This window comes from Aythya ferina (assembly GCF_964211825.1).
Source record: "Aythya ferina genome assembly, chromosome: 3".
NCBI classification, from domain to species: Eukaryota; Metazoa; Chordata; class Aves; order Anseriformes; family Anatidae; genus Aythya; species Aythya ferina.
The window spans coordinates 61,433,334-61,458,183 of record NC_140298.1 but is presented as its reverse complement, the minus strand read 5'-3'; the positions used below and the strand labels follow the sequence as shown (position 1 = coordinate 61,458,183).

The 24,850-nt window shown below is 44.4% G+C and overlaps 1 long non-coding RNA gene across 1 annotated transcript in view; it reads right to left on the bottom strand.

The window, feature by feature from the left end:
* LOC311434264 overlaps window positions 1-24,850 on the bottom strand; it is a 67,159-nt gene that overhangs the window by 1,265 nt on the left and 41,044 nt on the right. The window lies entirely within an intron of this gene.

Sequence of the window (24,850 nt, the reverse complement as noted above, 5' to 3'; positions counted from 1 at the left end):
GCAAAATGTTGTCTTAATCACCCCAAGTAAGGTGGCAGCAATGCCTGAATTCACAGAATTCCAGAGTGGCTCAAATACAGAAGGGACACCCAGAGCAGGCTGTCCAGGACCACGTCCAGGTGGCTTCTGAAGGTCTCCAAGGAGGAGACTCCAGCACCTCTCTGGGCAACACGTGCCAGTGCTCCACCTGCAAAGTAAAGAAATGCTTCCTGACACTCAGAGGGAACCTCCTGTGCTCCAGTTTGCACCCACTGCCTTCTGTCCTGGTGCTGTGCATCACTGGAAGGAGCCTGGCTCCATAATACTTGCCCAGTGGTGACCCCAGGCAGATTAGACACAGATGAGCACCTCATGCTCCAGCAGGGATTACACTGGCTGCAAATACTTCCACACTTCCCAGTGCTGGCCTTGTCACAGGACCAAGGCACTGATTCATGGATTTTAGCCTTGCAGTGCTGGCTCTGTCACCCTGTGTGCCCCAGCTGAAGTGCAAGGTGGACTAAATGATGGCTTATGTCTACAGAGGAGCACATGGCAGGGCTTCACATGAAACCCCAGCTGATTTCAGCTGAGTTCCACCCTTTTGCATAGGTACCACCTTCCCTTCCCAAGTGTTTCTGCATCACCGTGTCCATCTGCAAATGCTAAACATAATAAAAGGCCATTGCAGGCTCCATGCAACCCTGGCTGTAATTACAGATATTGACTGATAAAATGAGTGTAGTTATACCTCTCCATCTGGTCTTAGCAGAGGACCACTGACATTTTGTTCATATACCCTCATTTTTTTTCATCTCTTTCAGAACGAGATTTGCATCATAGCTTTTTAATGAGCTAATAGTTAAAATAGCCCCCTATAATTACGCTAGAATAATCCAGCATTATTTCAGCCTAATTATAGGGGGATATCTTAACTATACATCATTTGCAGTTCTCAGTCACTCCAATGCACAGATGTCTGAAGAAATGACATAAAACATTAGCAAGTTATAAAATATCTAGAGTGCTACTCTTTGCGTCTGTGGAAAATGATCACATCTATTTTCCGTACCTCTGCTATGCAGCCTCCCTTCTCAGATTATTTCCTGACAGCCGAGAGACAATAATGAATGCAATGGAAATAAAATACTTGACTATCTCGTGTCATGCTCTGATATTGTTGACTCTTTCATTTTCATATCTCCTTGATCCTCTCATAAATCTTCACATCAACATATTATGGTTAATTTCTCCAAACCTTTAGCAGCTCCAGAAGGAAACAGATTCATAAACCTACTGTCCTGGTAGCTGTGACTAGATGGAGGGGCTGCCTTTAGCTTTGCTGTGGGTTTTGTTTATCTGCATTCAGTGACCTGGAAGAATTGCCCTGGGAGCACACGGCAGTGCTGTTCACAGTTAATCTCCTCTCCCCCCTGGAGACTGCCCCGTCTCAACAAGGAGGCATTGTTGGAAGCATCAGCTGGCTGCTCCAGGATGCCTCATCTCCGCTGCACCACCACACGGCTCCGCACTCCGGGCTGCCTCGTGCTGTGGGATCCAGGCACCCTCTGAGAAGACAGGCGAGGACTTCTTGGGAAGTAGCTGCTGTTAACCTCAGCTCTCCAACGTGCACCCCACCGCGTGTTGTCACCCAACACCTGATGCTGCTATCAGAGAGGGTTGCTAGCTCCAAGGGGGTGTGGGCAGAGCTGTGTTTCTGTACAGGCTGTGAACCAAGGACTATTTTTAGCTTCACTTCTCTCTTCTGACACCTGTGGATCAGCCTCATGGGCAGAGAGGCAGTGCATAATAAATGTCATAACCTCCTTGGAAAAGATCTCGTTGCTTTTAAACTAATCCTTTGATGCTTTGAGAGGACCGCTGCATGACATTGATTAAACCTTGGGGGTAACACTTAGTGCTTGTAGGATGTTGTTCCCTTGCCAGCCTCTGCTCCTCTGTGCAGTGGGGGCTCCAAAGCCCTTCAAAATAAAGTGACCCTGATGCTTAGGGAGGAGCTTCTGAGCCCAGGTGAGCTAGTGCTGATACACTGCTGGCAGTCAGGATCCGTGCCCCCCTCACCAAGCCCCTCAGCTTGGGCTACAAAAGGCTGTTTGCATCGTTGTATATTGAAAGCGTGGGTTTGGGCTAGCCCGAGCTCTCAGCAGAGATCTCCCTCATAGACAAAGTCTTCTTTATATGTACATGCTGAAGAAATGCATAGTCTGGAAACTCCTAGCCTTCCTATGCTTCTGTCTTCATATTATGTAGCTGTAATACCATCTACTCCTATCCGTGTAGATTAAGGAAAATGAGTGAATTGGAGAGCTTGTTCATCACCATCTTGTAAAAATGATAGAGAGCAGTCTCATTAAAGCCCTGAGTATTAGTAACCACTTCAGTATGCATTTTTGACTTATCCAGGGTTTTAGAAATATAACCAAGGAGCACAGCATGAAGGCCTAAAGGAAATGATGTTTTATGACCTAAGAAACCCATTAGAATCAATTATATTGAGTTATATCAGGCTGAAGGCTGACCCCATCAGCAACTTTCCATGACCCACTTGTGAAAGCGGTAAGGATGAAATTCTCAAGAGTTACACAAGCCTCTGGTACCTGGAGGTCTGTTTGTTCTGCTCACTTATTCACATATATATGCCTTCCTGTTACTGCTCCTTGTTAACCTCTTTCATCTTATGTATGAACCGAAAGTACCTTTCTCATCTCCCCTGATGATGCTGAAAAGGCCTTCATATATGTGAACTGGAAGTGTTGTCTGTCTTCACTCAAAGAGCCCTCGCCTCCTGGAGATGTCTGTAAAACCAGTCAATGCATCACAAAAGGGCTACGAAATCTTGTTTCCAGGGCTTGTCACATGCCTAGAGCTCAGCCGTTCTCCTCAAAAGTCCCCTGAGGACTCTCCTGCACCATGTCTATAAGAAACCCTTATGGATCATCCATCAGTAGTAGCTAACCTGGTTCACAGGGGTGAAGGGCCCGTTCCTTCACCCTGCCTGCAAAGGGCACTTCAAATACTGACAGTGCAAAAGTTGATGTTCCAGAATGACCCAGAATCTTCTCAGCTAATTGAAGGCACGGGACAGAGGCCCATGAATGAGACTGGTTATCAGGGTCCTCTCCAGAAACACAAGAGAGAACAAAAGAGGGCATTGCTAGCAGCAGGGAAAAGCTGGGTGTCCTCTCTGCCAGAGGTAGCCAGACCATGCTACGAGCTGAGGTCCTCCAGCTGAAGTCCTTCAAGTCCTTGAAGTCTGTGTTGTATTGCCAAAGTTCATCTAACTGTTAAACAGCGATAAAACAAATCACCATCACATCTGCCCCATATAATGGCTTTGCTGTAAGGATTAACGAGTTTGAGAGCTGGATGAGCTCTGCCAGGACGTTTCCCCTACACAGCCACTCACAGATTCTAATGAATTTGGCCAGCAACCTCCCATGGTGTTTGCTGTCTTGCATATTCATATCACGGGCCTTTATCAGCACAAAGACTTGTAAAACGAGTGTTTCCAGGCTGCATAAACTAGCACACCCTGGAAACAGAGTTGGAAACGGCCCTCACAGGTGCTGGATCTCAAGATCCACATGTGCCAGTCACTCAGAAAGCACCTGCAGCATGTCCTCACCCCACCTGGGTGGCACTGTTGGGGTGAGGAGCCCCAAATCCTCCTCCAGAGCAACTCTTTGTGAGAAGAGCTTGGAAAAAAAAAAAAAAAAAAAAAAAAAAAGAAATGAAAAGAAAAAAAATAAAAAAACACAGACTTGGAAATGGGCCCAATGAACCATGCTGGGTAGCAGGGAATTGCTGTGGGCAGCACTGGCTGAGGGTGAGGGAGCTTGCTCCTGAATCACTTACCCATCTCAGTATGTGTGTCAGGGGATCTCTGGGTCATCTCCATCACATAGTCTCATGATGGTGAGCACAAGGCTGTGGAAGTTTGAAGTATTTGATCTTTTAGGGGCTTGTGAAGAAAGAGTTAATGCCAGAGTGTGGTTCATGGTATGCCACACCAAGCAAAGGTTTGTCTGATGGAGGCTTCCTGACAGACTGGATCCTGTGTTTACTCTTGAATGCGCTTTACTCCATATAACTGGTCCAAATACTAACCCAACGAAGCAAATTACCTCAGCTGTGTGACTTGCCTGGTAATGCATAACCATAGTGATTAGACCTCCACTTAATATAAATACTTAAGCAAATCCTTAATTTCAGGTGAGCCTTTAAGTCTCCCTGAACAAACAGAAATCAGGCTTCCCATTTTCAATCGAGTTCAGTGGCATCCAAAAGCCACTGGAGAGCCCTGGGGCTCCTGCCAGGTCTCCAAAGCCCCATGCATCCTCTGTAGAGCAAGGTGCTGCCTGGGGTCAGCTCCTACCAGCCCCAGGCCCCGGTGGGACACACAAGATGTGAGAGAAGCAAGGGAAGGAAGGCTGGCCCTCTTGGCACAGGGGGATATTGGGTCTATTAATTTTCTCAGCGCTGACTGAGGAGTCAGACATGGTTAAAATGTGTGTTCAGTGCAAAGCCGCGGCCAGACCAGATGCTCGCTAAGTGGATGCACTTCAGCAAGTGCCTGCGCATTAAAACACAAGCGGAGAGGCAAAAAGCTAGCGCAACTGAAGCATTAAACAAACACTGACAGGACATGCGTGAGCACACACACATCGCTGTGTTAACAGCACAGGATGCACAGAGCTCCCATTTACAGCCGCAGACATCTAATTGTTCAGATGCTGCACATACGCCCCCCCTTTCACCTACCCAGCCATGGCCTGATCCTGCCTCCCCTCCCTAGGTGAGCAGCTACATAAACAGGAGCAATTAGCTATATAAACAGCCAGTTCACCTGGTGGCATCTTCCTGCACCTGCCTGCATCCCAGAGGCCCCCAGCCCCACATCTGCTGCTGCCGCTGGAGGTCACCTCCTTGGGAGCATCCCTCTGATGCATCCCCAGCGCTGCTGCTGCCCTGGTGCCTCTGGATGCATTTTTCACCTGACACCTCCTGCCCACCTGCAAATGGGGTGGATAAACCCCATAATCTCCTTTTAAACTCCATAATTCAGGGTTTATGCCTCGGCTGTCAGGGCAGAAAGCTGCAACAGATGTTGCAGCAGGGCTCCAAGTCTGCGGGCCCTAAAAGTTAATGCGGTATCTGGTGGGCTCACACTCTGACCACGCAAAAGCAGATGTAAATGTGCGCACCTCCCACCAGTGTATGAGGCAGAAACTCCATCGTGCTTCTGAGAGAGTCAGCAGGATGGTCCGGGTGGTCCCATAACAGTTAGCACTCCCATGCCACAGAGAGTTTTTCAGTAGACTCAGTTCATACGATGTGTCATTACCCCCTCAGTTTTGCTCATCGATCTGAAGAGCATGTCGCCTCTGAGATTTACAAAGAAATTCTGGCTGCAAAGCTGCTGAAAAGGCCACTTCGGTTGATTTTTATTATTTTTTTTTTTTTCATATTGCTTTGTGTTTCTGCCTCACAGAACAGAAGGGCAATAAAAATTAATTTCATGATGTAATAAAATGTTTGCCTCAGAGGTTTTTGGAAGCCAAAGCACTGGTATTTTATTCACATACAAAAATTCATTATGGATATAAAAGTGTGAAGACATGGCATGGTTGTTAAACCTTAGGATATTGCAGACTTAGAACAATGTAATCAACCAAATGAAATAACACTTTAAACCAAACAAGGTTATGAACATTACCATTAAAAATGGTAGTAAATAAACGCACTATTTCCAATCCATAATTGTTTTAATCTTCATGGATTGGGAGTACAAAAGCATTATTACTGGCCCCAAATGCCTCAGGATTTGGTTCCTAATTTGGAAGGTCTGTCTTTCCTGAGGTTGCCAGATGCTCAGAAATAGTTTCCTGCCATTAGAGCTTATCTTTGTTTCCCAAGGTTTTGTTTCCTCTTCTCCCAATTTACTTATGCTCTGTCTAAAAAAAAGGCCTTTTCCCCTTTCTTAGTGTTTGGTTTTGTAACAGGATGGAACAACAATTCCAGAAATAAGAGGCGTAGCAGTCGGACGACCCTCCTGTGAGGGTCAGAGCACTTCACTAGAGGATGGAAAGGGAAAATAGAGAGAGTGATTATTTAGTGTTACTCATTTCTTCTTCATCTCCCCAGACACCACACTTGTGTTCAGGTCAGGTTTGGGGCTTGCAGGAGGAGGCCATGGCACAAGTCACTTTGTGTTCTCAGTGAGTTAGCAAGACCCTAAAAAACTTTTCTTCTTTTTTTGAAAGGTTTCTTTCACTGGCAATGGGGGATGCTAAAGTACAAAGCATTAAATTGCTGGCTGACACTATGTGGTGTTTACTAAAGAAACTGCAGAAGACAAACAACTCACTACAAGAGCTCTGAAGTGTGGGGAGCCATCGCCTTGTGCCTCCCTCGGAGTTTAATCACATACACACAACTAAGGTTTACATTCGTTATCAGGAGGGCAGTAAAAATGAGCTGCAAAGCAAAGATATTGTTTTGCCAGGGGCTGGGTAAAGGCCCGTTCAGCTGGTGGATGTGAGAGATGCTCTTTGTGCGGGAGTGCTGCAGAGGCCGAGAGGCTTCCACATGAGCTGAAATAGCTGAAACTATGGGAGCTGCTGCTCAAAACACCCCACCATGGCAGATGTCTCCTTGTGGCCAAATCCAAATGCCCAGGGGTAATTGATTTGTGTTAGAGAGGGGAAGGTACAGCAGCCTGTTTCCATACCAAGGTAGGGAAAGCAGATGGAGGAGGCTGGAGAAAGATCAGAGGGTGGTTTGCAGCACAGCCTTGGCACCTTAGCTGTCAGCAAAGAAACATTCTTCTCAATTTCAGCCCTACCAGCAGTGTGCAGAGGAATGGGGATTTGTGCATGATTTGTAAATAATCAGCCCTGAAACACCCAGGGCAGTGACCACATTTTGGGTTTGCCAGTCCCATCAGCCAGGCTGAAGTCTCAGTCCAAAGCCAATGCATAATTTACCTGTTTGAGCTTCATGCCCTGCATCCTGAGGCCATCTGCAGTGGGAAGGTTCACCATATTCTGAAAGCATTTGTGTTTTGTAATAAACATGTTTTTCATACCTCAGCTAGTGGCTTTGTTAAAGTATGAGTGTCTTCATCTACACAACAAGTAATAGTGGTTTTATAGAATTACTACTTATTTTCCCAGCACTAGATTTCTGTTTTCACTGAAGACAGAGGCATGGCCACAGCATGAGTACCAGAAAAATCATTTACAAGCTGCAGTGAGGCTATGGTATGTTGATACCACCAAGCCCCATGTTCTGGAGGACCTCCAATGACCTGCTGACAATGCCGAGTGTTTTGTGAGAGATTAATTGGTTGTTTTTATTTCCTTTCCTTTTCTAAATACTCCCCACAGTAAGGATGGATCCACAGGCTGGTATGACCAGCTACCACCAAAAAAAACACCCCCAGTCTCCAGTTTCAGCCACAAACACCCTGTGCAGCCCTTTCTTTTGATCATTCAACCCCCATAAACTTTAAGGCTTAGTGTTTTGGGGGTGCAGCATAGTTGTCCAACATGGTTTTTGTCATAGTGTCCAGCACTGTTTTTTAATAGCCACACTAATGATCTTGAGGTAAAAATTCCTTTTCCAGGAAGCTGGACGGTGTTTGGGATACATGTGTGGCAAGGCTCCTGTTCTGGGACACCTTGGCACTCTAAATCTAGGTCACAATTTCCTGGAATTGGAAACTCGGTGACCCACAGAGCCCTTTCCACTCCATGTTCTTCACTAAGAGGAGCAGATTCACTGGCAGAATGCAATTACACAAGGAGATCAGTTGTGCATTATAAAAATATCCCACCAGAAGAAGCAGTCCGTGGAGCAGCAGCGTTAGCAAGAGACCGAGCAGTGACAATGCTCAGGGGATATTAACCTGCAATGAGCTTTAGAGACAAATACAGATTAATACAATTTTGGGCTTCTTCAGCAGGGGTGTTGTGTTGGAAGACAGGATATTTTCTCTCTTTCACAGTAATGGGCTCACTCACTCACTCTCATACGACCTCTCCACACAGAAAATTACCATGTGTAATTGCACTGGCAGAGTGATGCTCTTAATGCAACCACTCTTCAGCGAAGATCACTCCTCCTCTGAAGAAGATGTTGATAAGTAGTCAGAGAGTTCAAAACAGAGCTACGAAACCAGTGAGAAATCCATCAAAACCAGGCCAATTCTGTTACTTCCCAGGCTTAGGTGTGGCTGTGACAGCCTATGCGTGTCTCACGCTGACTCCTGTGGGAGGGTTTTTGAAGTCATATAGGCATTTGCTAGATGACAAAGACTGAAGAGGGATAAAGTATGCAATAGACATTATGTAGGAAGGAGACATCATAACTGTCAGCTCCTCTATGCAGAGAAAGAGCAGGACCACCGCAGCCTATGGAATAATTTCCCCCCCAGAGGAATGCAATGAAAACATTATAAAAAATACTGAATTGACCCTGGAGAAAATACTAACAAATAGATAGTCTTGTAGAGGCAGAAAGATGGACAAAATCACATTAAAAGGTCTTTATTTTTTATAAACCTGAGGAGCAGGAGTGACACTAGTTTTTTTTGCTTTCATTTGAAAGGCTTGCCTAAGTAAGATATTTTTTTTCAAAGGAATTTCTTCTGACAGCGTGCTGAAAATGAAGACTTTTCTTTGATAGCAGCAAAGTGCATAAATGATTCACTGAAGAGAGAAAAAAATCAGAGCTGGGGTGACGAAGACACTAAGCGAATGCCAATGTTGAGAGGCATTTCAGGGAGCGGGTAAACAAGCTTCCACCCCTGGTACATGCCAGCTTGAGGATTAGGACCTGAGGGCCCGACTTTCAAGTGAGGTTTAATCAGGTCTCCGTCACTGCAAGTAGTGATGAGAAACTGCTCCTGCATTATTGCACCACAATCAAGTTCTGAGTGGAAATGTCAGCAGTAAGATACCTGAAGCATGCACTCTGTGGGGAGAATCAGAGAGATGATTAAGTAAAGGTTCAGAATGATCGCTGTGATGGTAGTACTGAGTAACCTGAGACTTTCTCTTCTAATTAAACTAGTGGCGGATTCTGGAACAGATGGCAAAGAAACCTGTCTGATTTCAAGGTGGAGTTTGACATATTACTTAAGGGATGCAGCTGCTTGTGACTGCAGAAGACTGGATTTGATGACAGTCTATGAAGTCACTTTCTGTCCTGTGACTGTATGGTCGAAAAAGATGAATGACTGGCCTGGACCTGGTAGACAGGTAGGAGATGGCACTCGGGCTTGAAAACACCTTGGTGTTTCATTAGTGCCTTCAGGCTTGTGGCCACTGCTCTGGTCCAATTTGTGTTTTGGCTGTGACCCAATTCCAACCTGGTTGCCACCCCTCAATATAACAAGCCATTGATGTCCATTACATTTGGAAGTGCAGACCTGGACAACATCATCACGTTCTCTCTCCCAGCCCTCTATCACCGTGCAAAATGAGCTAAAGGTACCAGGAGATCAGGATGCCTGCCTGCCAGCTGTACGTGGTTCTGCACAACCAGGCATTGGGCAGGTCACAGAGTCACACCTACAGGCATGCCTGCAGCAACCCTGAAGCATTTCAAGATCAGCCCATCCGCTCCATCACAGCTCTGTTGCAACCTCTCATTTCTTCTGGAACAGTTATTTGCAAGCCCACAGAGATGGGAAATAGTCTTTGTTTTGGCTTTTTTATTTCTAGCCAGGTCCATCTCTGTGTCTGTTCCACATGTGGTTCTTTGGACAGACAAGGCAGCAGACCTGAGGAGGCAACAAGTTCTCACAAACACCTGGCTAAGAGCAAAGGGGGCATGAGCTGCTAACACCAGTCCAGCCACTGGAAAATATATATATGTTTGTAGTAGTTTCCCATCACACTCATGCTGAAAGGCATTTCCTTTACCTTTTGAACTTTCCGGAAGAGGAAGAGGAGCTAAGCTCACAGCAGTTCTCCTTTCATGGAAAGGATGGAACAGGCTGTTTTTGGAGGTGATGAATGAAGATGATTAATTATCACTCACATTTTCTCTCCATCGGATTAACAAGGGACATGCCCGTCATGCCAACCGTCTCCCTGCTCAATCCCATGCACACACAGCTAGTGTGGTGTGATTCAGCCTCACACACCACCTTCTGAAGGGAAGACACAGCACAGTGAGTCAGTAGGACATGGCTCCCAGTGTCCTTAATGTAGTAGTGTCAGCCTTATCAAGCAGTGCTGAAATATTTATTAAACACAAACACAGAAGCGATTGTGCCTTCCTAATTTGGCAATGCTATCTGAAGAGTTCGAAGGCACAGCGCAGATCAGCTTAATTAGAATGTTTCATTTCAGAAGCTAATGATCCTCATCTGGCTACAAGGAACTCAGTGAAGAAAACAGAAAAGAAATGAATGAACTATGACTTTATAATGAACTGTGAGACGTAATAAGCGTGAATTTTCTTTTGTGCTGCCCAGTTCCCCTTTGCGTACGTACCAGCCACGAACCACACATCAGAGAAAAGACATGATAGGCATGCCAAGAAAATCTGGGACCTTTAGCTGGGCTAATGGCCCAGCAAGTGTTAAAGCCCCATTAGGAGCTACAATGGAAATGAATAATGACCGCAATAAATAACGAACACTTGGCCCTCAGATAAGATGTATTATATTTCCCATTGTGTATGCCAGTAGTTGAGAGTATTTATAAGCTACAGTCACAAATGACTGGCTTGTGCTAAATGTAGCTTGGAGTAGGCAGACTACATTTTCTTGGAAGTCTCCGGGCCAAATTCAGCAGAGACGTCAGCGATGCTTTCAGCAGTAACATTTGGCCCCCATCTGCAGGAGCAGGATGCAATTTCGTGCTTAGGGTATTTGGAGGAAACAAAAGTAGTCATCAAGTTTTGCATGGCACTAAACTTTATGCTCTTTGAAACCCTGAGTGCCTTGGGCCAGCCTGTAGGAAACAAGGAGGGAAAAGGGATTGAGAAAGGAGAGGTGTCAGGCTCAGTCTGGTGGGTAGGAAGCCTTTCTCAAAATCTGAATGGCCACAGCTTCCTTGGGTGGGGAAGCATCAGGCACCTGGAGTAGGAATCAGAAGGCTGATGCTCTTTTCCCTTGGACAGCCCAAGAATGAAAGTGTCTTCCCACCCACCAGGCAGTGCTCCTCCTGCCTTGCTCCCCAGGCAATGTATGACCACGGCAGGAGTGTGGGAGAAGGCACTTTATGCGGAAATGCTGTGGGCAGTGCTGGGCAGGAGTCACTGGTGTTTACTCCCCTAGGTGCTCAAAGGTTTGAGCAGATCGGCTCTGGAGGCGTGTTTCAATCAGCCCCCACAGCAATACATGACCAACAAAAATTACTGCTACAGCATCACAGCTATAAGGGAGAGGACAGACCTCACTTCAGGGGCCACTTTCACAGCTGCTCAAGCCATAGGGAGCTGCTTCGGAGGCATGGGGTAGGAATAATCTGGTTTTCTTTGCTTAGGGACAGTGAGATGGCTGATACCCCTGTGCTCCACTGCTGAAAGGATGGATGCTTGGCTCGTCTGGATGCTTTCAGTAAGCAGAATATTTTCACACAAAATTGGAAGCTTTCAGCAAACAGCACTGCCGTTTCTGTGAGGACTTCATCTATGAAGAAAACCTCTTAGGAAACAGGAAAAATGAGAAGGCCTCTGATTTGTGGCTGCAACAAAATCCATTTGTAGTAGAGCCTAGGAGAGGGGCTACTCCACCTCAGGCAATATTTGCTCTATTGGCACAACCTGTTGTAAGCCTGTTATAGTGAACAAAACATGAACATAGACCTATTAAAATGGCAAGAAGCAAAACCCACAGGTAATCAGGAGTGTAATTACCTGGAGAAGAAGTGCAAAGCTATCTTGAAGGCCAGTTCTTTGTACTCCTGTTCTCCTTGGAGTTAAGCACCTTCTCTGTACCAAAAATATGTGGCCATCATGCAAGTGGGGCAGGCACAGAAGTGGGTGAGTTATAAGCAAAGTCGGACAGAACATGAACATAAACAGGAACAAGACCTTTTTGGAGGTCTTTCTTCTCTTTTCTCTCCTTTTCTCTTTTTTTTTTTTTTTTTTTTTTTTAATGTCAACTAAGTATGAAGGAAGGCAGGGCATATTTCTTACAAGCAACCGTTACAGAGAGATGAGGCAGCTGAGATATGAAAGAGTCTGAAGATGACAATGCCTAAAGGAAACAGCATCCTGACATTTCTTCAGGCTCCCAAAGTCATTCAAAAGGTTAAACTGAATTTCTTTCATCAGGCATTATACTAAGTGGAATCTCTACAAATAAAATCACATCACTGTATGACTGACCTTTCTCCTGATAAGGATTTAAAATATGTATCTTTAATCAGTCAGAAGCCATTAGGTTTATGAAAGAAAAATCTGCTTTTGAGACAAAATTATTTACGTGAGCAATATGGTTTCTGGCAGGCCAGAGACACCAGCAAGTGTACTTTCCAAGACTGAAAGCCAGCAAAATCCATAAACACTGCTTTTGTTTTTCAGACCAATTTCTATTTTCTAAAGGAAAAGAAAAACAATTAAAATATAATCTATTTATCTCCGTATTGTCATTAATTTCTATGGTTCTTTCTTTAATAAAAGAGATATACATCAGTGATCCATTTCTTCATAAGAACTCATTCTCCAAGACAAAAGAGTTCTGAGTTTATAAACGCATCCCCCAAGAAATTCAAACCTGCCAAGCTTTGTTTTATTTTGTATTTCTCTAAGTCAGAAATGTCTGCAGTGAATTTTTATTGAATTCAGGCTCTGTGAGAGATCCTCTGAGCCAGGTTTCAGCTCTGAAGAAATTGTTTTTTCCTGTGAGGAGAATGAGGGAGCCAGTGACAACAGAGCATGATAATGGCCTGGTCTCCTAAAGTTTGGGTATAATATTTCCAGTGGGTACCACTCTAATGCACTTTATTGAGGGATTCAGAGGACACGCTGGTAACCATGAGAACAAAGCTCAGAGGTTTTGAGGGGAAACTCGAGGTACAGCAACCCTAACATGAAATATACATTAGCCATGAAATCGGGTCATTATGCAGTATATCTCTGAAGGCTTTACATGAAAATTCATGGCCATTTTGAAGCGAGCCTGGGTTTTAGAAGGGCAGAGTTGCCATACATGAGTAGTCCCAGCAGGACAGGCCATGACAGAGAGATAAAGTGCTGGTTGCCACATTTCCTCACAAACTGGCCTGGCCCCGGGGATGATGGGGATGGAAATCAGCCCTTCGTGCTGGCACTGGGGAAAAAACACGGAGCAGACGTGTGCCTGTGAGCACACAGGGGTATTGTGCAGGGCAGGCTGGGGCTGCTGCCCTGTGCAGGCTGCAGGGACAGAGCTGTGGAGAGGTGTTGGGCTGCAGCCCCAGGGTGGACAGGTGGGCACCTCTTCCCCAACCTTCAACCGCTGCTTGGCTGCCCCATCCCATGGGACAAGTGTGGGAAGGCAGGAGATGGAGATGGAAAAGTGTTGTTGGAACAAGTCAGGGGGCACCATGAGGGTTGAGCAAATCTCCCAGCACACCAAAAAGCATTTTATAACCATATGAGATGCATGAAGCCTTACCTTTAAAAGTGAATTTGAAATAGAAGTCACACACGCTCTTGTTCTCCATCTCTCGGCTGCAGAATTTGTCCCACTGACTAATTTTGCTCAAAGTAAACCCTGGGTGAGGGTCAGTCTCAGGCAAGCAGGTGCTTTTTCTGTGAGTGCTCTGTATAAATTACTCTGTCAAGAAAATGTTCCAGTTCAAGATTGCAAACCTTGATGTCTGATAATGCCAATACTGTTAATGCACCAGCACCTACTGAAGATGAAGCAACTTTTACAGGTATGATGAAAGCTAAGCTATTAGTGCTAATTATACATTTACATGTCTTGGCCCCATTAATCTGTCTACAAAAATGCACTCCACCCCAGTGTAATAAAACCATCCCTTGGGCCCAGAAAGTCAAGAGGGGCCACAGGGACAATAAACACAGGCTCAAAATTCAGACCAGTTAGGGTCTGATTTATCTCACCTGACATCATCCACCTACAAATTAAGCTCTCCCTCTTTCCCATGAAGAGAGAGATAAGCGCTTCCAATTATTCCCTCCTAAAAGCAGATGAGAACAGCAGCTCTCCAAGAGGTGCCCGTTGCTGCTTGCCTGGAGAGGAGGCTCAGACATTTACTTCAGATGAAGTGCCCCGTGTTTCAGCAGCTACACTTACACGAGAGGAAAACAGGAGCCGAAGTCCTTAGAGAGCTGGCAAGGCTCTGATTTTTAAATGTCTTATTCAAAACATTCAGCTCCAGTGAAAAGTAAGGGACTTAGAGGTCTTGGCAAAAACAGACTAAGCAGCCTCAGCTGGGTCCAGACCTCTGTCATGAAGTAGCTAGGGTGCAAAGACGTCATGCAAGAAACCTCTGCCCTCCAAAAGCACACAGCTAAATGAGAGATGAGAGCAACTGGCAAATATTCTCTGCCTCGCTTAATCAAGATAGCAAGATTTGCTCTGGGCTGAAATGAAATCAATTTTCTGATTGAAAAAAAAAAAAAAAAAAAAAAAGTTTGAGTTAAATTTCTATTAAATATTTCACTCGTGCCTGATTTCCACAGGGATTTTAATTTAGGGCTGCAAAAATTTATAAACAAGAACAATATTCTTTCAGACTACAACTGAGGTGCTTTGATTTGGAAGTGCTGTTATGGTGTTGTATACAGCCTGGTTTCCCCATGCTCCCATGCTTCAGCATCAGCCACCAGCCAGACACCCCTTTCGTGAGGTACTGCAGCCAGGTGAGCCCCATGCCACCCCCACGGGGGCACGACGATCCATCCCAGCTGACATGGTCACGCTGCAGAGCCAAAGAGGCAAAGTGATGCATCTAAATTACACCCATGAGGAGTACTTCGAGTTTTTGTCAAAAACACAAGTGTTTTCTGCTGGACAGTTTTGCTTACCTCCCCTTCACTTTTTTTTGAAAAACGTCATAAGAAAATACCCATTTGCTAGCTAAGCCTAATTTGTCCACAGGGCAAATTAGAAATGTGGAAATGGAAATCTGGCCCCGTCTTTTACTGGACCCAGTCTCCAAAGCACTTTCCACCTCCCGTTTCAATTAATGGCAGCAGGAATTACCAATGTGCAGTGCTACCAGGATTCAGGTCCCTGTAGGCCAACTAGTTAATTGAGTGGCTAACTAAAGACAGAGCTGGTAGAGAAGAGAAAAGCTGGAAATTCATCCGTCACACTGCCAGGAAGAAAAGAAAATCTAGAAGAATGTTTTGGGTGACAAGAAAATCTTTATGCAACTCCCCAAAAGCAGAGCTCCGTGCTGGGTGTTCATAGACCTATCAGTTTCATCCTCACTTTGCTATAGCTATAACACCGTTTCCATTATGCAGTTCTTCGGGGATGATGAAATGAGGAAATCACATGCCCAGGTTCTAGGTAGGGTGCTAAAAATACCATCCTGCAACCTCTTGGTAGCAGCTTTAACACTGTGGCTAGCAAAAGTCTATAAATAATCTCCTGTGAAGAACTGACATAAAAATTTTCCGTAGGACTACAGCTGGGGGAGCAAACCAGTCACAAATTTTATGACCTTTTGAGTTTGTTTGTTTTTTCTTTCAGGAACTTAAGGTTTTTGTCCAGATAGGAATCTGGACAAAGGAATAGGATAGGAATTAGAATCAAAACCAGAAATAATTTTTGGAAGAAAAGCAGTTTATTTTTTTAAAAATGGACAAAAGGAACTCTTCAGGTTTAAGAGCAACTTAAAGACAGAGGTAAAGATGAAAAAAAAAAAAAAAAAAAAAAAAGTAATAGTAATTCAATGTTCTTCAAAATACTTCTGTTCCTGGCTCTGGAGTGGCACCATTCACTTGGAAATTAATACAAGTGGACATGAAGTCCTGAAAAGTGAAAAAGAAAAAAGAAAAAAAGAGTGTTTGCGTACTGTGAAAACGGTCCACAGCCTGAAAGTAAAACTATGAAAAATCCCCATGGAGCAGGGGTGGACCTCTTCTGGTCGATGGGTGGCCTTGCAGGTCAGGCCACCCCTGGTCCTATTTTCCTGTGCCAGGGGAGGATCCATGTCATCATGGCACCCCAAACCAACACAGTTCCTAAGGCCTCCTAAGAGCTACAGCTCGCATAATTCTTTGATCCTAAACACCTCCCAGAGTCCAAACTGACTTGGGTGGCTTGGCATTTATCAAGATACCTGTTTTAAGGGGGCTGGTGTTCTCCAAAGGCTCATGGTTGCTAACTGCTGTTGACGATCAAGTGGATTTAAGCACAGAGATGCCATTTGCAATGATTTGTCTGACAGATGAAAGCTTCATTCCCATTTCTGTGTGTCAAACTTCCCCATCAGCAAAACGAAGTACTTGTCCATCTGTCCCAGGGCTACTGGTAAACCCATCCATACCTGTGAGGACATTGAAGAGCAATAGCCCTTGAGGGGAAGGCCCAGCTAAAACCCATGATCGTGGGTGTGACCAAATCATGACTTGCTTACCAGCTCTTGAAGTTGCCTCTTAAGGGTACAGAGCTCACAGGTGCTGTCTGGACACAGGAGAAACTTGATCCATACAGCAACAGGAAGGAAAATGGCAAGAGGAGGGAGGGGTGCAAGCCCAGAGCTGTGCATGGGCAGGGAAGCGAGGGGGGTGCGCCATGCTGAGACCACAGCCTGGCCAGAAGGGTGTTTAGCCTCTTGTTTTGGGGCATATATTGTATCTTCATGGCCACTCAAGAGGTTGGGGTGCAATTAGCTTTGCCAGGGCTGCTGGAGGTGGAGGTATGATGGTGAGCCCAGGCGGGGCTGGGAGGTGAGGCTGGGAGGGTCAGGATGCGGTGGCTGTGCACAGCAAGCTCACAAACAGCAGGATGAGTGCATACATGAGTCTGCATGTATGTCCCATGTGCACAGACATAGTCCTGTTGTCACTCAGCCCACGGCATGACTAGCAGAGCCTTTAAAAAGAAACCACACACGCACAAATATTTTATGTGCATGCCTCATACATAAGGCATGGGCCAAACGACTTGCCCACACAGCTCTGAAATGTACCCTTTTAATCCCTTTGGTGCCAAGGAAATGTTATTGACTACAAATGGAGACAAGAAGAATTGCACAATCCAATCCATACGTACAAAAACCAGCAGGCTGAGCATAAATGCCTATTTGAAGGCATACGGATGAATCAGTAACGATATTAGAGTGATTAGCCAACTGCCTTAATTGATATGTACAAAACCATATGTGCTTGTAAGCTTACAAATGCTAACTCACGCTTATCACCATCTGCACAGAAAAACCACAGTAAATTTCCTTTTCCTAAATGCAGGTTTGTCATTTTAAAAGAGTTGGTCTGGGGGGTAGTGAAAGGCTGTGCCATGAAATGTCCATCACGACTGGCACGTGTGTCTCTCTGAGACAAGATTTGTTTTAGTGACTACAATCGAGGTTGGTTTTTGTCCAGGTCAATGCAAAAACATGAGAGAAATTCAATAGCCAGCTATTCAAGCAGAAAAATAAAAGCAAGTTGTTGTGAAAAATTAGGAGGAAGGCCAGTTGTACATCCACTTCCCTTCCTCTGCAGCTTTCTCTCAGTTCTTTCCTGGGGTTTCATATGAAAGCGCAGAAGACTGAGGAAGACCAATCCAGAAGTACTTAAATGACTTACAGTTCCACAGCCAGGTCACCAGACACCAAAAATTCTGCTGGAAAAGCAGTAAAGGTCATAAATGGTCAAACATTTTTTTCCCCAAAGTTACTGCAAGACCACAACCTTTTTAGCTGTAGGTGTAAGTCGGTATCACCAGCTACAGTGTAAGGCCCCACCACATTGCTGCAGAACAGTTCACATCCATGGTCCCTCATCAGCTTTGGGCAAAATCATAGAATCAGTCAGGTTGGTAAAGACCTCTGAGATCATCTAGCCCAACCTTTAATCTAGTACTAAGTCCACCACTAAACCATGCTACCAAGTTCTACATCTACACATTTCTTGAAGACTTCCAGGGATGGTGACTCAACCACTTCTCTGGGCAGCTTATTCTAATGCTGTACAAGCTCTTCAATAAAGAAATTTCTCCTGATATCCAACCTAAACTTCCCCTGGTGCAACTTGAGGCCATTTCCCGTCATCTTATCACTTGGATCATCTGCCTTTGTTTAAAATCAGGTGGGATGGTAGCTAAGTGGTCTGCAAGAAGTATCTTAAAAGAACAGTCCCATTGCCAAGGCAATGATTTGGTCTGACTGGAGTACTTTTGTGTTCATTAGCCAACTCTGATGGCAGTGCTGTAGGACTTTCATGCAGGAAAAGACCAGTACACAAGTTTGAGAGATGACCACTTCAATCACCAACAGTGTTTGCTAGATGAGTCCAGGGCCAAGGAGAACCAAAGGTTCATCTCACCTAACTTCAACAGCAGTAATATAGATGCCCCCATGTGAGTTTAGTTTCCTCCTAGTTGCGGTGGAGCAGACTTTTCCAAGCTCTAAATCCTATGGCATGTTTTAGTTTTTGCTTTCAGGTAAGTAGAAACTTCACCAGCTTTATCAATCAGATAAACGGCCTGGTTCTGGTACATTTAGTGTGTCCCATATGGTCTGTATCCACTGCTAGAATTTATTCTGGTCTCTGAAGCAGTTTAATAACACTAGCAAAATAAAATCTTTTTTTCTGGTTTATCTTCACTGGCCATAGGAGTGGCTTGCACATCTGGTTATAAATGTGAAGAGGTTTTTTGTGTTAGCAAGGTCTACGTCTTATTTCAAAAGCGGTTGGAACTAAAAGTTGAGTTGCCATATTCTTTCATGCCAAATGTCTGTTTTCCCATTCCTTGACAGCACAAATACTCTCCAAATCACTCATGGTCAAGGTCAATCAGTCATATTTCTGCTAATGTAGCCAGAGCACACAATTGCAGTGTCAATGCCAGCTCCGGGACCAGCCCTGGGGAGATAGCTGACATCCAACCCAGCATCACTTGGTCTCTTGACTCAGCAGAGTGAGTTTGGTACCATGTGTTGGTTTTCCCAAGTATCATGTGTCCTGCAATGTTGTGGAACAAAAACAGAAAGATATATAGAAGCTTAAATTCTGTGTAAATCGGGAGATAAAGAGGTACAATGCTTACAGTTCTCTATGGCCTGAAGGCTAAGTCACTTTCATAAGCAGCACAACTGGAAGTTTTATCCTGACTGTCTCCACAGAAAGATCCATCAGGCTCTCCTGTGCTGGAGCCTGCCATTTTTGGTTTGGGCTTCACGGCAGAGACTATTAAGAAAGAAAAATTGATAAGGATTCTCCTAACACTTCTGAAACATGAAGGACATGCATGTGTGACAGGGACAGGCGAGTTACTCTCCTTTTAAAGATCCTGACAGCACTGTGCATTAATAGTGCCATAAATATTATATCCGTGCTGCAAAGAAAGCTGAGAAATTGTTATAATTCAGTTGTCACCGTTGTGCTGGCACTGTGTTGTGGCTGGCTGACCTGCAGATGCAGAATAATAACGAGGGCGATTCATCAGCCCCCACAAGTGACAAAGCGAAGAGAGAGTATGTGATGGGGAAATGCTTTGATCATATTAGAAAATACCGGCTGAAGGAAGGGTTGGATGGGAAGGTGCAAGTGAAAAGTATGATTTTTAGACAGGTCCCTCTAGTTGTCAATGACAGGGAATCCCTGGGTGCCAGCAATAAATGTCAGTCACTGTCAATTTAACAGGCACACCTGAAACGACTCACTCCCGAGAAGCTGGCAAACACAGCAGGGGAACGGATAAGTAAGAAACAGATCCAGGTGCCCTCAAAATGCTCGTATCCCACCTAATGTTTCAGGTTAATGCACCGCAGGAGCGGCACTGTCTGGTCAAGCAAAGCTGGTTTGAAGGCAAACTCTGGACCACAGTCCAGCTTCTGTGTGGGCAAACTACACCATGGTAACAGAGATACTATGCCGTGTTTGAGGGGCATCAACACCTTGTGGTTGGAGACAAGCCAATACGGCTTCTGCGCTTCCTGAGCCAGAACCAAGAAGCCTGAGCCCAAGAAGTCATCTTCGGTTCAAACCTACCTGAGTGTTTTCTGCAGCTGTGTCCTGCTTTTCCCATCTCCCTGTCCCCTGCTGGCTCCGAATATAGAAACTTGTGCTCAAGATTTTAAAAGCCCCAGAATAAGGTAGCAGGTGCCAATCAGGCATGATGGCTACTTTGAGAAGGAAGCACACACACAGGTGCCAGAGAAGTGAACTTGGCCTCTGCCCTATGAAATCCAGAGAGGTTTCCCTGAAATTACAGTAGATAAAGTCAAGTCAAAAGCAAAAAAAAAAAAGACCTGATACAGAATAGTTTGGGAAGTATTCATTTTACTTAAGGTGTTTAGAGTTACAGGTTTACTTCAACACCGTGTGAATCTGTGAGGTGAAGGGCAAACACAGCCCCCTCCAGCCATTCCGGCCTAGGACCACTGGGAGGTTTGTTTCTTGTCATTGCCTCCTTTATTGCTCTGTCAGGTCTGTGTCTCCACATTTTGCTTATTGCTTGCCTTTCGTTTTCTTCTTATCCCAATTTAGAAATCCTCATTCAGACAGCCTTGCTGAAATAAACGTCCCCATATTCCCTCTCTTATCGATTAGCACAACTGTAACTGGTCATTGTCTTTGTTTCCACCAATTGATCAGGTTCTCTGATTGTAAATGTGTTTTTTTTTTTTTTTTCTTCCCCCTCCCCCTTTGTTTCCCTGATTTTTTCATGAATCCCTTAGACATTTTTTCTTCAAGGAATAAACAGCCTCACACTCCACATATCCTTACACTAGAATCCAATGGCAATTTCTAAAGGCATTTAGCAAAGCTTGGCTGTGATTCCAAAGCTCAGTATGTTATCATATATAGTAAAATACAAAAACAATAGGGCTGTCTGTCAATGGTTGTGATGTAGCAAAAGAGGACCAGAAGGAAGTTCAGAGGTCACCCAAATCATACTCATTCCAAGGAGAGGTCAAATGACACTTTTACCAGCCCCGACAAATTCTTTTTTAAATTGATTTTTAAAACCTCCAGTTTTAGCTGCAATTTAAGCTCTGTACTTCTTGTCCTATGGATAGGGAAAGAGGTTATTCTCTTTCTCTTTGGAGATACCTTTACAATTGGAAAGCTGGTATCACTCCTGCATTCTTTGGACTCTGCTGACCCAGTAAGTCTTGTCTTTCTGTGGAGCCCATGTTTCTGTGATCAGTCAACATGGTTGTTCTCTGCACTCCCTCCAGCTGATTCACATTTTCTTACAAGTACAGCATCTGAAACATAGAGCTCCAGCAGAAGACATATTAGTGCTGACCAGAGCAGGAGGAATATTTAATTTATGTTGCAAGCTAAACAGATGTCTATGTTCCCCACTGTAACATTTACCTCTTTTTTTTTTTTTTTTTTTTCATTATATAGACAGAGTTGGCTTATTGAGCCTGCAATCCATTGAAAACTCCAGTCTTTTCTGCAGATTTTCTGAAAACCAAGTATTCGAGATTAGGTATTTCTATAGATGGTAATTTCTACCCAAGTGTTGCTACCTTGTACTTTTCCTGGTTGAAACCACCTTCTTTATTTTCAGATCATGCCTTCCATTTGGGAGGACTGTTTTGAATTTCCAGTCCTTTCTTTTAGCATGTTAGCAGTCCCTCCCAGGTTCATATCACCTACAAATTTAGCAAGCATACATATTCTAGTCCATCATCCAAGTCACCAGTGGGAACACAGAACAGACTTATGGCATCATCATAGCATCTCTTTAGAGCAAAGAATAGCATCTAGCATTTTAATCTAAAAGAAGAAATTCTAAAGCTATGATCACTGATGTTTACAGGTGGTACAGCGTGGCATACTAAATAAAAACGAGGCAAATATACAAAGGGATCTGGATCATTTTGTAATTTGGATTCATCTGAGACACACAAATTTTAATTGCCAAAATGCAAATCCCAAACATCTTTAAAAACAAAGAATGCAGGTCACATCTGTGGGATGAGGAACAGTGTTTTGGAAATAGTGACACAGAGACTTAACCCACTGAAAAGGGATCTTGAAGCAACACAGTGGCAGGGTGTGACAACCCTTGCCTAAGCACACAGTGAATCATGGAGAGAGAAATCCTCCTAGGAAGGGACTTTTAGATAGTCAGAATCTCTCTTACATAAATATTTCCCAAGTTAAAATCACAGTAGCAATCTATTTTTTAAAAGTCCAGCAAATGCACCTGTTTCAGATCCTTTTTACCTGAAAGATACCATGTGATATCATATGCATATCAGTGCATAGGATCTGTAGTGTCAATGTGATTGCTTACTCAGTCAAAGTAGAGGATACATTTGTGCAGTTGTCAAACATGAGAGCTGAACTCAGATTTGTGTATTCAAGGCACCAGATGGATGTGTGGGACAAGGAACAAAAAAACATTGTACCCAGAGGAGCGTGCAACGCTCCATTTCAAATGCCCAAAGTCTTAGCCTGTGAGTGCAGAAGCTGCACAAACCATTGGTTTCCATTTCTGAAAGTTCTGAACCAGGAAGCCTTCTTCTGTAGTCGAGCCTACCCCTATATCACAAATAACACTTATGCATTAGGGACTAGTATGGCTTTACAGCTGCAGAGCTGAGGCTGAGGCACACTGCTCCGCAGTCATTAATATTGCACAGCTGAATAGAGACCACTGAGTCACTTGCCTAGAGACACATAAAAACTGAAGAACTGCCTGAAGTTTTTCAGTGCCTGAACCAAGAAGATTTGGGATGAAATTCTGATATTGCTGAAGGTTTAGCATTGGCTTTATTTGTTCTTCTGCCAGAGCAGCTGGAAGAAACACTAACAGAACATATCTTCTGAGGGTTTGTGAAAGAGCAGAACTCTTTTTTTCTTTTTAATTCCTTGCTAATGACTTTCCACAAACAAGAAAAAAGATTGCAGGGAAGAGGTGCAGTATCAGACCCCATATGGCAGCGCTCTCCGTAAAAATGAAAGTACAGCAGGAGCCTGATTTCTACCACAACTGAGTAGATAGGCAATGTCAGACCCAGAAGTTGCCTCGATGGGTCTGAAGTGCCATCCAGCCCATAAGCTCCAGTGGAGGCATCTCAGATATGTCAGAGTCTGGTGTGAGACCCTTCCTACACCAACGTGCATGATTATGTAGGGTTATGCAAAGTCGTGCTCATACACACTGTCTATTTTGGAATAGCATTGCAGAGGAGTGCACCTACCCAAAGCCCACAGGCAGTTTCATGTAAGTAGGCTTCAGGACCCATGGCCTTGGAGCACCTTGGACAATTTCAGAAAGCTGGGAGAAGATTTCTTTTTGCTGCTCTGTGATACTGAGAAAGAACCACAGAGCCAGTTTTTCTTAGTTGAGTGGGGACTCTGAGATCTATTTTATTTCCACATTTTTAAAGTCTAATTGCCTGGGCTGACCCTATACAGTACAGTACAGCTCTAACTACTTTCTAATGTATTAAAATGTATGCAATAAAAGTGTGGCTACAGTGCAATTAAAGTGCCATTTCTGTTCATTTTAAATGTCAGTGTAATTTAAGTTCACAGATAATAATATTCATAAATCTGTAGAATTTCCTATGGATTTGCTCAGGCGCCCCATTTAATATTTCCAGAGATTTCCATATGTGAAAATTTCAACTTCTGTTATCACCAGCGCTTGGCTACTTGCGGCGCTTCTCAACTCCCAGAAGTACTATCTCTGACCTAAGGCTTGCCTACGCTGAATATCTGTCGCAGGCTGGTACGTGGTCTATCATGTTAGAATTCATGTTCATCACTTTCTATCAAAAATCACCTGGCACTTTACACTTCTTTAACCTGAAAACTTTACTAAAATATTTGGAAATATTCAAGGCCTGTCTGGACACCTACCTGGGCAATCTGCTCTAGGGAACCTGCTTTGGCAGGGGGGTTGGACGGATGATCTCTTAAGGTCCCTTCCAACCCCTCCAATTCTGTGATTCTGTGAAAATGGAGGGATAGTGCATCCCCGTACACACTGGAAATGGATGAATATCCTTGAAAAGCAGCTGCTGCACCTGCAGTGCTCTCCCTCTGCTTTCACACAGCACTATGCCAAGGCCATGCATCAAGCAGCCTGACTTTCAGGGGGCTGTGCTGTTCTGGGGGCTTTGGGGCTGGCTTGTGCCCTCGCTCATCAGTGGCTCATGCAGAGCCAGCCCCTCATGATGCTCCTGCCTGAGAAGCATAGGAGCACTTGCCTTCTTGCTTGTTTCCCTGCTGAGAACTAAGACACTCTTCCCTCTGGAAACAGCAGTATTTTTTACATTTTGGGAGTTTTAGGGTTTCCTTGAATCCTCACCAGTGTACAAATAGGTGACTTAGAAATAGAAAGTCAAAGTTTTCAGATGGGGAGCAAGCACAGCCAGCACAAACTTCCCTTCACCATCTTAAGCAGCTTCTTCAGCCTTGCTCAGCTCTGGATTTGTCCAATATTTTCTCTTCCTACACGTTTTAACTTTGCTTATTTAGTGCTATGTACCAAAAAGTAATTCATACTGTCCTTGCAGTTCTGCTCATCAAACACTAAAGCACGATTAATTAAACCTACCACAATGCCCCACAAAGGGTGAAGCTAGCTTACTGCTACTGCAGTTACCCGCTAGTTTATGGGAAGTTCTGATGAGTCATGGCCAATACAAACCCAGTCAAGCAACAAGCTGACATATGGCTTCTGGCTAGGGACACGGTGCTCTTAGACCCGGAACAGTTTCCTAGAGAC